Below are 13,846 nucleotides of genomic sequence, written 5' to 3' on the forward strand. Positions count from 1 at the left end.
CTCAGTCGGTTAAGCAGCTGCCTTCGGCTCAGGTCACGATCCTGGAGCCCCGGGATCGAGTCCCACGTCGGGCTCCCTGCTCGGCGGGGAGTCTGCTTCTCCCTCTGACCTCCCCCTCTCATGCTCTCTCTCTCTCTCTCTCATTCTCTCTCAAATAAATAAATAAAATCTAAAAAAAAAAAAAAAAAGAACAGGAGGAAAGCAGCAATTTATAACCACCAAAGCAAACAGACATTTGCCAGAGCTTCTAGGAGGAAAGAGCAGCAGCACAGCCTGGTCCCAAAACAGCCCTAGTGCCCAGCCACTGTAGGAGTTTGCTTGACTCATTCAAAGAGGATCTACAGAACCAGAGCTAGAACCACCACCACAAAAAGATAATGACACCCCGAGAACCAGTAATTCTACTTTCATGCAAATAGCCCTTGTCTGAGGAAGGAAGAAACTTGCTTTTGTTTGATGCCTGCTCTAGCCCACGCGCTTCGGCTAGGAGCGCCCCTACTCCACTCCATTATGTTAACTCTCTTAGAGGCAGATGTTAACATCTCAAAGTCAGACAGCCTGGATTTTAAGCCAGTATGTCCAGTACAAATCCAGGGCCCGTTTGCAACACCATGCTGCTCAAAATGTGAATTTGTTCAACTGTTTATTTAGCAAATATTTTTAGAGAACACCAAGAAGAGAGTATCACTCAGATTCCTATGAAGCCAACCTGCCACTGGGCTCAGTATCTGGCACTAAGTAGGCCCTCCTTAAGTATCTGCTGTTACCAAATAGTTGCTACCTACCTACATGGACTATGGAGGGTTTAAAAGTGAAAGAGAAAAGGTCCTTACTCTGAAGGGAGACATGGCATGTGCAAGTAACTGTACTAGAATATAAAAATGGTTAAATGACCCAGGAAATATATATCAGTAAAACCAGGGGCACTTAGGAGAGAGAGACTGTGGCAGGTGAGTAGAGAAGTGGGGGTAGAGTTTGACATGCTCTTAGTTTGTAATGAAAGAGGTGATGGCATCAGATTTGTCAGTAGATAAAATAACATCTCTATACACATAAAGGAAAAAAAGAAGGGGAATGTTCAGACAAAAACAAGCTATTCAATTTAATAGAAGCCATCTAGCATATTTTGAGAAGTAGTTATATAACAGTTATTTGAGATTACAATAAAATCAATGGACTTGGATAGATACTGGGAAGTAAGTGCATGGTTTTAGATCATGAAATACCATGATGCATTCATTTCTGATATTGTGTACCAGGCACTCTTTTAGGTGTTGTGAATATAACAGTGAACAAAAGAGACAAACATCTTCTGCCCTCATGTATAAAAGAAATCAGAATGGGAAGAGACCAGGCCAACCACATGGAAGGTACTCAGGATAGTCTATGTCATCATCATATCACCACCCTATTTACACAACACACAAAAGGTCCATGAAAAGCAATATAAATATACCTGCTCATTCCTGAGAAGCAACCATCACCTGGGTAATACCCAAGACATGTTAATAGCCGTACATTACCATGTGCAAACTCTAAAAAGATCACAAATAAAGGTGTAACAGTTGCAGACACTATCACAATAAAAGATATATTATGAAGATGTATTCTTAAATGGGAAACATAATCTAAATTTAACACATGCTCCAGATGTGAAAGAAACTACTTTATCTTCTGCAAGACCAGAATCAAAGAAGATCAAAAATGATAGTTAAAATTTATTGGGCACTTCCTGTTTGCCTGGTGCTTTCTAGAACTTCACATGCATCAAGACATTTAATGCTTACAAGAACACCGCAAGGAAGAAAATACCAGTATTAGCTATTATAGATACCAGGTCACGCAGCTAACAAGTGGTAGAGCTGGGAGTTAAACACTTCAGTTTGATTCTTATGGCTATATCCTTAACCATCCTGCCAAATTGTCAGAGGGCTACGCCAGGAGCACACCCATGTTTCTAAGCACTGAAATCATATCTATAATGCTTCATTCATGGAGTGTGGTGTTTTTATGTGTATGTGTGTGTGTGTGTGTGTGTGTCATACACACATTATTATTTAAAGCTGTACATTATTTATGGACATATAAAATTGTATAAATATAAATACATACATTTCTAAATATGTTGTATATGAATACGCACAATGCTTTTTGTTTGTGCAATCATGAACACTATTAATCATTATTACTATGTGACCTTTACTATACACACCCACACATATGTACACTCCTTTTTAAAAGAGATTATTCAGGGAGCCATGAAATGGTTGTTTTGATGTATTCAACTTAAATACAATCCAAAAGTAATGGTCACTTTTATCCCTCTGGATATGCCTAGTGCCAAAACATATGTATAAGTAAATGCATCTTTATGTCAATATTGGTACTATCAGAGAAAAATTCCATATGAGTATGTAGTTAAACGGCTAGTGGTACAAAAAAGCGTGTATCTCAATGTGTACCTTTGTGTGAATCTCCGTGAGTGTGTTCTATGATCAACCTAATATTCTTAAGGGGAGTGTGATGAAGCAGAAAATTTAATACAGGAATCAGCTGAGAAAAAAATCCATTCCAGGATTCTTATTAATTTGCTTAAAAATTTTCAAACACAAGGAGCACCATGAATACAGTAATACTTTGAGGGAGAAAATGAGTCTGAATAAGGAAAGTTATTCAATCTGAAACATGTTGGACTACTGAGTTTTGAAAGACCACATCACGGGATGCCCACATAATGGTACTTACACAGTTCCCCTATTTTGTTCCTCTTTCCTTATTTACTATCTCCTTTCATCTTAAATGAATATTTCCTGGTATACTAATTCCATTCCTTTAATGATTCTTTACTATGTTTTTGAGCTACTTTCTTAGTCTCTAGGTCTTACAATATACATCTTATCAAAATATACTTCATCTTTATACTCACTTAATTCCCGTAAGATACAGAAACTTTACTCTTACATAGCTCTCTTCCCTTCCTCCTTATTTTGTTATTCTTATCCACATTATGTCTATATATGTTACAAACTCAAGAAAACTTTGTTATAATGATTGCTTTTTAAAAACATATGTCTTCTGGGGGCACCTGGGTGACCCAGGTGGTTTAAGCATCTAACTCTTGATTTCAGCTCAGGTCATGATCTCAGGGTCGTGAAATCCAGCCTGCATTAGGCTCCACGCTCAATAAGGAGTCTGCTTGAGATTCTCTCTCTCCCTCTTCTCCTCCCGCTCTCTCTCTCTCAAAAATAAATAATTAAATCTTTAAAGAAAAAACTAAAAAAAAAATGTCTTAAGAAGCAAAGAGAAGGGGCGCCTGGGTGGCTCATTTGTTAAGCGTGTGCCTTCGGCTCATGTCATGGTCCCAAGGTCCTGGAGTCGAGCTCCACATCGGGCTCCCTGCTCCATGGGGAGTCTGCTTCTCACTCTCCCACTCCCCCTGCTTGTGTTTCCTCTCTTGCTGTGTCTCTCTCTGTCAAATAAATAAATAAAATCTTAAAAAAAAAAAAAAAGAAGCAAAGAGAAGAAAGGAGAGCTCAAATATATTTATAGAGTTTTTTTTTTTTAATTAAGCTTATTATTTACCATTTCTGTCTCTCTTCATTTCTTCTTGCAGATTCAAGTTACCATCTGGTGTCATTTCCCTTCTCCAGTACAACTTCATTCATTTGTGGTTTATTGTCAAATATATCACAATTCTATACGTTATAGGCCCAACAATACAATGTTATAGATATTGTTTTATGCAATTGTGTTTTAAATCAGCTAAGAGAAAAAAGAAAAAGAAATGGGTAATTATGTTGTCTGTTACCATTACCTACATAATTACCTTTACTGGAGCACTTTGTTTTTTCACATAGATTCAAATTACTATCTGTTGTCACTTCCTTTCAGCATGAAGAATAAAAGCAGTGAGTACTTCTTATAAGGCAGGTATCCTAGCCGTGAACTCTCTGTTTGAGTTTACCTGGGAATGTCTTTATTTCACCCTCACTTTTAAAAGACAGCTCTGTCAGATACAGGGATCGTGGCTGACACTCTTTGTCTTTGAATGTTGTCTTGCTGCCCCTGGCCTCCACTGTTCTAAAGAGATATCAACTGTTAATCTCACAGCAGCACCCTTGTATATGACAAGTCATTCTCCTCTTGCTGCTTTCAAGATTTCTTCTTTATCTTTGGCTTCCAACAGTTTTATTTAGATGGGTCTGGATGTATATCTCTTTGAATTTATCCTACTTAGAGTTCATTCAGCTTCTCTGCTGTGTAGATTCGTGTTTTTCATTAAATTTGGGGAATTTTCAGTCATTAATTCTTTGAATATATTTTCTGTCTCGTTCTCTCTCCTTTCTTCCCAGTACTCCCATCTTACATACCTTGAACACTTAAAGGTGCCACACATTTCTCGGGCACTCAGTTCATTTACCTTCATTCATTTTCTTTCTTCTATTCAGATGGTAAATAATCTCTTTCTATCTATCTTCCAGTCTGCCGATTCTTCTGCTGACTCAAATCTATTGTTGAGCCGCTCTAGTGAATTTTTTGTTTGGGTTCCTGCATTTCTCAACTCCAAATTTATGTATTATGTATACAGTATCTCCAAATGGAAATTTTGAAGTTGAAAATAATATTATATAATGTGTATCTCTTTATTAATACTCACTTTTTTTTTTTAAAGATTTTATTTATTTATTTGAGACAGAGAGAATGAGAGACAGAGAGCATGAGAGGGAGGAGGGTCAGAGGGAGAAGCAGAATCCCCAGTGAGCAGGGAGCCCGATGTGGGACTCGATCCCGGGACTCCAGGATCATGACCTGAGCCGAAGGCAGTCACTTAACCAACTGAGCCACCCAGGCGCCCTAATACTCACTCTTTAATGATTATCTTATTTTCCTTTTCTTTAAGTGTGCTTTCCTTAATCCTTTCAGCATATTTAACATAACAGCTTCCCTGGAGTCTGTCTGCTAAGTCCAACATCTGGAACCCCTCAAAGGCAGTTTCGATTACCCGCACATATTCCTGCGTGGGAGTCACACTTTCCCATTTCTATGCATGTTTCACAATTTTTTGCTGAAAACTGGACATTCTTGGTAATAGACTGTAGCAAGTATGGGTACTGCTCCCCACTCCCCCACTTGCCACCACCAGGACTAGTTCTTACTCTCTGTTCATTTGTTTATTTAATGCCTTGGCTAAATGAATTTTGTGATTTACACTTTCCAGGCAGTGTGATGGCTCTGATTTCCCTGCTCAGATATTTCTCCCTGTTTTTATCTTTTAGCCTGCCTTCCTAGGAGTTGTTCCTGGGTCAGTAAAAGCCACTTATTGGTCAAGTCCCTATAGTCAGTTAATTTTTATCCTTTCTCTGTTAGATGTGTGTGAATTGGAGACTTCTTTTGCAGTTCAGAGAGTGTAAGATTTTGCCTCATGTTCAGATAGGGACTAGTACTTAGAAGTTGCCCCTTCTGTCAAATTAGTTATGTGACTGCACTGTTTTGGCTCTCACATTTTTCTCCCTTCCATCTATAATCTCCCTTTTCCTTTTACTCAGTTAATTTGTTTTAAATTTTTCCTTTGAATTCTTGTAGTGCTAAGAGTTCTTAAGTTATTCTACACTGCAAATGAGCTACAGAATATAACTCATGGGAAATTCTTCTGCCCTTTATTTTCTTCTAGACCAAATTCTTAGATTTTCTAAGCTACATCACTTCCTTTATTTTTATTTTACTTTATTTCTTCTGCTGTTTTGTATTTGCATTGTCACGGCATTGACTTTCCTGCTCATACTCAGGTGACCCTGTCCACAGTTTCTAATTGTTCAGAGGTTCAGGCACTTGACTTCCAGATCCATCCACATTTGAAAGGCTTCATATTTTTAGTTCTACATCATTATTTTTTGTAGCTTTAGAGATGGTAAAATATGGGAATGAAATGAGGGGAGAGATGAAGAGCTGAGGCAAGGCGGTGTGTAACCTTCATTTAGCTGCCAAGACTGTGTTCTCATTTCTGAAGCTTTGTTAAGTGCCTGGAGCAGAAGTCACCCCACCTGGTTACAGAGTGTGTCCCAAGGCAATGGAAGGGGATGCATTAGAACTTCTGATCCATTTAGCCCTCATGACTTATCTTTTTATTCTCAGTCCTACTGTCTGTTCCTATTACATGTATTTCCTCCCCCCACACACACACTGCCATTTCCACTACCCTTCACTCAAAAGTGGGACCAGATAAGAACACCTACTCAGTCTATTTCTTTTCCCTCTATAAAGTTATTATGGATGATTTTCAATATTTTTATCAACTAGACAGTACCATACCCAAGGAACACAGGCCAGGTTGGCAGCCTCATCCTGCTTGGTGATTCCTCTTAGCTTTGCTTCCAAATCATTTATCTTTATCCTATTTTTTGAGATTTATGACACTGAGTTATACCTCTTTCCTTACTTGAGGCTAATGATTATTTAACTGGTATACTCTTTTTTGTTTAACTTGAAAGAGGGTATTTCTGGCAGGCAACTTTTCCCTACCATCCTCCTACTGATACTTTCATGGCCAACCTTGTACACAAAGTACCATTAAATAATCACTCCCCTCATCCTCTTCTCTTTTTGTACCTTCAAGACATCCTCCTGCTCATTCATGCATCTATTGGCCTTACACACTCCTTAAGTGTGTTTTATTCTGACAAAAAACTCCCAAATACACAGATTGCTTCCTCTCCACCCAAACTGGGCTGATCTTAAACAGTGTGCAAATTCATACAGGAATGCCTGCCAGGTTCTAATTCTGTATTTTGCAGCAGCAGGAACAACATAAATCTCTAGCTCCAAGCAGACCCAACAGTAGCCAACAGTTCTGGGGAGTCAACAAAATTGATGTAGGGCAGTATCCTCCCTCTTGTGGACAAGGCTGAAAAAACTAATGTCTCACATTCTCAAAATGCTGTCAATACATATAGTCATATGGGCTTCTCTTCCCCCAAACAACTAGAGCACTGTAAAGCTATGACAAAAATTTTGATGGACATTTCTCACTTTAAGAAAAGCAGGTATGTACATGTGCATATGTTTTAGTATTAGGAAGGAAGGACGGGAGGGAGGGAGGAAGGAAGGGTAAGAGGGGATACAAAAACCTTGGTTTATTATAAGACGTATAATTTTTTAAAGAAAATGTTCATTCAACAAAAGAATTCATTCAGCTTTTCTTAAATAGCAAATTTTCCTACTGAATTCAAAATGTAACTTAATTTATAAAAATTAAACATAAACTGCCTGCAAAAATATCTGCTCATTCATTCAATGATTGATATCTAATATGTACCAAACACTGTGCCAGGGGAGTAACAAGGCTTCTTTTTTTTTTTTTTTTAAGATTTTATTTGTTTGACAGAGAGAGACACGGCAAGAGAGGGAACACACACAGGGGGAGTGGGAGAGGGAGAAGCAGGCTTCCTGCTGAGCAGGGAGCCCGATGTGGGGCTCGATCCCAGGACCCTGGGATCATGACCTGAGCCGAAGGCAGACACTTAACGGGTGAGCCACTCAGGTGCCCCACAAGGCTTCTGTCTTTAATGAGCTTATAATAAATTGGAATTATAGACACAAACAGGTAAATTATTATACTAAAGAATGACCAAAGTGCTGTGGGAACTCAGCTCAGGTGTCTATGTGTTTGCCTAGAGTTTTTAGGGAGGAGGGGTATAATTTGTTTCAAGAATGAGACAGAATGAACAACAAAGGCATTCTAGCTGGGGGAACAGCATATGTACAGGGGCAAAGTTGACATGGGCTTCACAGCATCTGATTAATGGTCATGGGGAGTTCAATGTGCCTGATGTAGAACAAGATTTCTCAACTGTGACAATACCGACACTTTGAACCAGATAACTTGAAGTTGTGGGAGGTGACTTGTACATTCTAAGATGTTTAGAAGTAGCCCTGGTGTCCACCAACTAGATGCCATTAGCTTTCCCTTTAGTCATGACGACCAAAAATGTCTCCAGACATTGCCAAATGCCTCTTGGGTTATAAAAATCACCCCAGTTGAGAACCATATAGTGGTTCCATCTGGGCTCAAGTATTTGGATTGGAGTGGTAAAGTTAAGACTAAAGAGATATGCAGAGGGTCCATTATAAGAGACTGAATAATTACAGTTAGGGGGTTTTGATATTGGTCAATATAGAGGGGTTTTAGGCAGGAAGTGACATGATCAGACTTACTTTTCAGGCTAACTCGGATGGTACAGGGAAGACAGAATGGTGTGGTGAGAGACCAGATGCAATCTTATCCAATTTTCTTCCAGACACTATTGCTATTGCTCTATTTTTTAAACATGTTATGAAATATCAAAATACCGTATTTATAAAGGACAGTCATATGTTTCTGAAAATTGTTCTCTGAGTCCACTCAAGAAAGCTCTATTGTGCAGAGCTGTAATTACACGTATAGGTTAGCCTCCCTATTCAGAAACATTGTTCAGTGTGCTGTCACTGTGAGTGTATAAGCTTGGAGTTAGAAGAATTGGGGTGAAATCCTAGATCTTCATGTTATTTAACTGTGAAACATTCTTGGGCCTGTTTCCCCATCTATAACAAATAATAATAAAACTGAATCAGTCAGGATACTAATAGCAAATTGTGCCATATTATGAAAGTTTAGTAAAGGTAAATATTTACAAAAGTATAGGTAAGGCACAGATAGTGAACCTTCCAGGGGTAATGAGGTATTCAAGGCTGTTAAGAGAAACTTCCATTACTACATTTGGCCTCATGAAGCAAGAGAAAGGTCAATTGCCAGAACTCTGAGGAAGAGAGTTATAAATGCTTCACAAGAGCTGTAACCTTAGGTCAAAGGGCCAGTTGATAATCATTTCACAGGGAGAGAGACAGAAAATTAAAAATACAGACTTCACTGTCATCGTTCCTTCTCACCGCCCTTGTGTGCTTCCCATTGGGCAAACTCAACTGGAATACAGAAGTCAAAGGAGCCTGTTAATACAAGCCATATAGAATAACCTTCCATGGTTCAAAGCTGAATGGAGAAGGGAGGAGAATGAGTTGCAAAAAGGAATCCATCACAAAGGTGAAGCCTGAAGCATGAATGTGAAAATATCCAAATATATTAAAGGGTGCTTAATGAATGTTATATGTGAATGTGCACATATGTGTTTTAATTTCCCTGATGTCTAAAGATGGCACATTGCTTTCATGTGAAGAAACTCCCATATCAGAGGTAGCACTGGTCAGTATAAAGAGCCTAGATGTCAGGAGACCCATATTCCACTCCCAGTTCCACTTCTTATGGGCATGCAATCTTGGGAAAACCACACATTTTCTGGCCTCCCCTTTCCCTTATGTAAATCTTGAATAATATTTTAAAAATCATATAAGAAAATATGTTTGAAAGAGCATTGCAAAATGGAAATGTAATGTAAAATGGAATGTAATTATGCAGTGTTAATTATAGCACTTTGTATCCATCTTCATTATGAAGTCTACTTTGATTAAATAGAGAAATAAAGTAGACATTCTTCTTTCTTCTGTTCTCAAATTCTCTACACAATGGGTCTATTTTTATACTCATGGTAAAGATTACACTCAGGAACCCCAGAGTCAGAGGTTCTGTTAATACCTTTGATGGTAAGCATGGCTCACAGCAGTCATGGGCAGATTGAGTTTGTGATGGACCCTAGTATTCTGATCCAGCTATGCTATTCATTCTGAAAGACAGACAACAATGTTCTGTAGACTGTCATTTTTGCCCAAAGCTTGCTGCCTCTCTGTCATATAGTCTTGCCAGTATTCCAGAGAATACGTTTGCCCTCTCATTATTATTGATATCTGGTTACTAAAATTAAAATAAAATTGTATCTCTGCATCATCAACAAGGATGACTGACTGCAGGTATGGATCTGGAGTGAACGGATTTCTATAGTCATCACCTTTGCTTTATTCTAGAATATTGTTTCACAGTAGCATTGAGCTGATATAGTAAAGTGATTAATGACTGACTGCATGCCTGCCCTTGTGTTTCCCATGCTAGTTGTTGGTGTTCTGATTCCCAAATGGCTGGGCTGAAGGCTCAGAGAACTATTCTACACACAGCCATGCTCACTGGAATGTGATTGCTTTAGTAGAAATAAGTTCTCCAGAGCAGCAAAAGAGAATATACTTTCTACGTGTTAACTGTTCTGCAATGCATCAGCTCAACAAACCTGTTTTACACATATTTTTTTTCCAAAAAGAGACTGAGCCATTATTTCAACATGAACCAAAATCAAATTATCTGGAAATAGAAATTTAATTTTCTAGAAAAGTCAAATCAATGAAGAAATTTCCATAAGTCCAATTGACTGATTAAAGTAGAATCAGTCTGTCACTTTATCAGAAAAAAAAAAAAATAGCATAGAAGTTGTGAGATTACTTTCTCTGAATTAAACAAAACTTTACAGTTAAAAATGTAAAATTTACCTGCATTCAAACTTTTTTATTTCATAACGGAGGAAATGGAAGTAATATATAAAAGCCTTTTTTTTTCTTACAGAGATATTAAAGACCTTTTTTCTTTCTATTTGGGATCCTCCTTCCAAAAGCAATCAGGCTGTACAAAATCAGTGATGTTCTGAAACAGATGTCTCAATAGATCTATACAGCTCTACTGAGGCACCTGGTTCAAAATATTGTTGATACTTATACATATTATATATATCATATGTGTGTGTGTGTGTGTGATATATATAAGCTACTTCCAAATCACTTAAGCAGAGTTAGCTACGGAAATAATTGTGACAATGCCAACTTTGAATTCAATGCACGTAAGACATGAATTAAGAGATCTCTCTTCTAGTGGATGTTGACTATGAGCAAAAAGAGAATTAAGAGTGGGAAATCTCATAACTCTCCATTTGCACAGTAGAATCTAGAGTTGACCAGGTTAATATACTGCCTCTGGAATTGAATTCCATATAATTTTGCAACTCTTAGAATATTATTAAAATGAATGTTAGATCCTATGTAATGCCTCAGGCTGACACATCAGTTCATCAACCCCCTGGCCAACTCACAGTAGAACATGGTCTTCTTGGGAGACTACATCATTTGCAGTATTCATTTCCAAATCATTAGGGCAGATTTGCTATGTCAATATTTGTCAATATTTGGCCATATTTATTCAACACATTGTTTTTGAGTACCTGTTATGTTTCCATGTACTCTTCTAGGGACTGGAGATCTGGAGATGGACAAAACAGAAGTTCCTATTTTGTGGAGCTTTAATTTTAGCTATAGTCACCTGGGGGTAATGGCTGAATACAAGTAACCTTGTTAGCCTATGATGATATAAATGGCAAGTAGCTATTGCGTTACACTAAGGAGAAAAAAAAATATCAGGAAGAGAATCACCATTTGGCTGCATACACAGGGGTGGCCTATCTCAGATTTTCCCATTCTCAAGCCTTCTAGCAATATAATTTTATAAGAACTTTATCTAGAAGAGTAAGACATCAGATAATTTCATCAAGGTGTAAACCATGGTTGCGGAGTATCCAACAGAAGGAATGTCTCAATTCCTTTGTCCCAAAAGATGGAGACGCGTGCTAGGGCTACCATACCTAAGGTAACAGGATACAGGGGTAGATATTAAGCAAAGCCCGATGTTGTACTCAGCTTGCCAAGAAAAAAAAAAAAAAAAAAGCTGTAGCTGTCTGGCAGAAGACTAGGATGCATCATACACAGGCCACTACTACAGCAATAGAGAACACAGCTCAAATTAAGCTATAAACACTTCTTCTGGTCAGGGCCCCATTCCCCTGCAAACAGAAAGTTGTTTTATAGGGCTGGCAAAGTATCCTGTAAATTATATTACCAGCCCACAGCTGATGAGTTTGTAAGTCTACAGGAACAAGTTATCTGGCTCTGTCACCATGCTTAGCTTGCCAAAATTGCATGTGAGGCACACCAGTCTGAGAGATATTGCTGAAACTTAGAAACGAGTGGGCCAAGAATAGCAGTGGAGCAGAAGAAGGAAGGGACATGGTACATGACATTATTTTGTCCCTAAAGTTTTCCTCTTGGAGCTTCTTTCTGACTCAATGACACCATTCAGCTGTCCCTGAGTCAACACCTAATTATACTGTAAACCACTAGACAATCAAGGGTTTGTCTGATGAATGGGTGGACAGTTTCTAAAAAATTCAAGTCCCCTCCCTTTATTGTCCCACCCTCGAAATGTTTCTCGTTTCTTGTTTATTTCTCTAACTAGCATAAAGTACCTGTTTTCGGGGTTTTTCTTTTCCCTTTAATTTTATCTTTTTATTTCCTTTTATAGTTCAGCTAGTGTCATTTTTCAAAAAACAAATCAAATCATGTCGCCTTCAAGTCAAGTGCCTTCAACGGCAACACAGTATATACTAACACTGATTTAGCACTGAATTCTGAATCTTTGATGATCTGGCCCCTGGTCACATCTCCAGTCTACTCGCCTGACTCCACTGTGCCCCTTCACTTTTGCCCTTCACTATTGGCTCTTAGAATATACCCTGCCCCTGTGACTTTGCTCTCACTGCTACCTTTGTATGGAACCTTCTGGACTCCTTATCCACCTAGCAAATCCTGGCCTGTCTACTAACAGTAAGCAAGGCTCATTGACTCTGCCTTCAAAACTGCATGAATGTGGCAGTGTCCTCCTTTTCCATGTCGGCTCCCTTAGCTCAAGACCCCACCCTCTGTGTTCTAGCTAGACCTCTAACGATCCCTGCTTCTTTCATTTGTTGCTCTCCATAGTCTATCCTCCATATGGCAGGCAGAGATCCCTCCCTGCCCCTGCTGTATGCTCCTGTCCCTCCTTAATGCACTTAGAATACATTTATGCTCCTTGCCTGACTGAAAGTCCTACATGATTTGTTTCTTCTCTATAGGGTGATCATATGTCCAGGTTTGGTCCCAACAGTTCCATTTCATTTCTGTTGTCCTGATGGAATTATTAATAGTACCACCTTTGACTCAAAAGTGTGCCAATTTGGACTTCAAACCACCTGATCACCCTACTTCTCTAGCTCATCTACTATTCTCCCCTTGTCCAACACAGCGCAGCATACAGGCCTCCCTTTGTTACCTTGAATACAAACACATAGGTTTGTTCTCACACTGGGGGATTCAGCTAACCTGTCCTTCAGCATGTAGCTACCTGCTCCTTGAACTTTTTTGCTGGCTTCATCTCATTCAGGCCCGGGCCCACATTGCTTAACTATCATCTTCTCAGAGAGGTATTCCCCAATCACCTTCTCTAACTGCCCTTCTCCCCAGGCTATTCTATCACATTAGCTCACTTATTTTTCATCACAGCACTTATAATATCTGATTTTTTTGTTCATGTGATCATCTTACTCCTCCTTCTAGAATTTAAGTCCATGAAAGCAGGTACCTTTTCCTTTTCATTTACTACCATGTAGCTTTTTTCTAGCAAGAGTACCTGGCTCAGTAAAAAAGACGGTGGGTGAACAAAACACTGCAAGCATCATCTTCTCTATGAAACCTATCCCAGCTACCTGCACTCCCTTTCCAAGAAAAACTGACCTCTCCTTCTCTGCAGCCCCATTCTATCTGCTGCATACACACATCACACACAGTGCCTACAAGATAATTTTTGTGTGCATCCCGTTTTAGTTGACATGTTTCATTCTCTCTGAACACTGCAAGCAAATCTGACGGCAAATATATCTCCTATTCATTTTTTGTGTCATTTTGCTTGGGTTGTCGTTTGAAATGTTTTATTTCAAACTTAGCTACTTTCAAATTTATCTACTTACCCACTTGCAAAAATTATACCAAGCATTCTCTTACACTTCTCACCCTACGT

At 38.8% G+C, this 13,846-nt stretch overlaps 1 protein-coding gene across 4 annotated transcripts in view; it reads right to left on the minus strand.

Annotated features, from left to right (window-relative positions):
* The window catches only part of NRXN3 (neurexin 3), a 1,459,332-nt gene that overhangs the window by 936,745 nt on the left and 508,741 nt on the right, over positions 1-13,846 (minus strand). The window lies entirely within an intron of this gene.

This window comes from Neomonachus schauinslandi, chromosome 9, assembly GCF_002201575.2.
Source record: "Neomonachus schauinslandi chromosome 9, ASM220157v2, whole genome shotgun sequence".
NCBI classification, from domain to species: domain Eukaryota; kingdom Metazoa; phylum Chordata; class Mammalia; order Carnivora; family Phocidae; genus Neomonachus; species Neomonachus schauinslandi.